Consider the following 1,047-nt stretch of genomic DNA (forward strand, 5'->3'; position numbering starts at 1 on the left):
TTTTATTTCTTCTTTTGATTCTTATATTAGGGAGACTATACAATATTTACACATGTGGGTCTGGTTTATTTCACTTATGAGTACATCTTCAAGTGGCATCCACTTAAATATGAAGGCTTCAAGTTTATCATTATTCATAGTTGAGTAATAGTCCACTGTATAAAAATACCACATCTTTTTCATCCATTCCTCAGGTGTTGGGCATCTTGGTTGTTTCCAAGATTTGGCTATCACAAATTGTGCTGCTATAAACATAGGTACACATATATCCCTATGATATGATGTTTTCAGATCCTCCGGGAAAATTCCCAGTAGGGGACTAGCTGGTTTGAATGGGATTTCCAGTCCTAGTTTTTTAAGGAGCCTCCACATTGATTTGCATAGTGGTTGCACCAGTCTACATTCCCACCAGCAGTGGAGAACTTTTGAACCTGTGGGGACAGGAGGATGTCATAAAGTAGGATGTCGAGGATGCCATGGGGAGGTACATACAGGAATCTTTCTTTCAGAACCATTAGGGTCAGGGCAGGAAGATGGCTCAGTAGAATAAGTGCTTCCTTGGCAAAAAAAAAAAAAAAAAAAAAAAAAAAAAAAAAAAGAACAATCGGGGACATTCTTATCAGGAACAGAGCAGAGGTCAGCCTTCCGGAAAGCAGATCCTGGTGAGGACAGGCTGGCACAGGGCTCTGTTGGGCGGGCAAAGGTGTAACCTTACCTGTACCCTCCCACAGTCATGACTTTCAGGGAGGGGAATTCCCAGGAAAATATTGCTCAAGGCTGGTTTTCTTGTGAGTTCTGCTTTATTTAAGGAGTTCACATCTGCTAAGAGGCAGGATTCTCTCTCTTGGGGCTCAGAAAATACCTTCCACTGCCCAGCAAGCAGCACAGGTCAGCTGTGACATACAAGAAGAGAAAGATTCCTCAGTCCCTCAGGGCAACAGAGGAACCCAACACGGATACCTGGTAAGTGGGGAAACCTGAGGAATGGGATGCACTGGGAGATGGCTGGGAGGAGGAGGTCAGAGACGAAGGTCAGCATCTCAGGAG

The 1,047-nt window shown here is 43.9% G+C and overlaps 1 protein-coding gene across 2 annotated transcripts in view; it reads left to right on the top strand.

Annotated features, from left to right (window-relative positions):
* Nucleotides 1-679: 679 nt before the first annotated feature.
* Nucleotides 680-1,047, top strand: part of LOC101573728 (ribonuclease K3-like) — a 1,494-nt gene continuing 1,126 nt past the window's right edge. Inside the window, exon 1 of one of the 2 annotated variants that reach the window (XM_004648091.3) lies at nt 680-970. The gene's annotated coding sequence lies outside the window, so the exon portion shown is untranslated. The remainder of the gene's footprint in view (nt 971-1,047) is intronic. The other variant, XM_023708356.1, reaches the window with a different exon arrangement.

This window comes from Octodon degus, unplaced genomic scaffold (assembly GCF_000260255.1).
Source record: "Octodon degus isolate 3935 unplaced genomic scaffold, OctDeg1.0 scaffold00352, whole genome shotgun sequence".
Classification (NCBI taxonomy): domain Eukaryota; kingdom Metazoa; phylum Chordata; class Mammalia; order Rodentia; family Octodontidae; genus Octodon; species Octodon degus.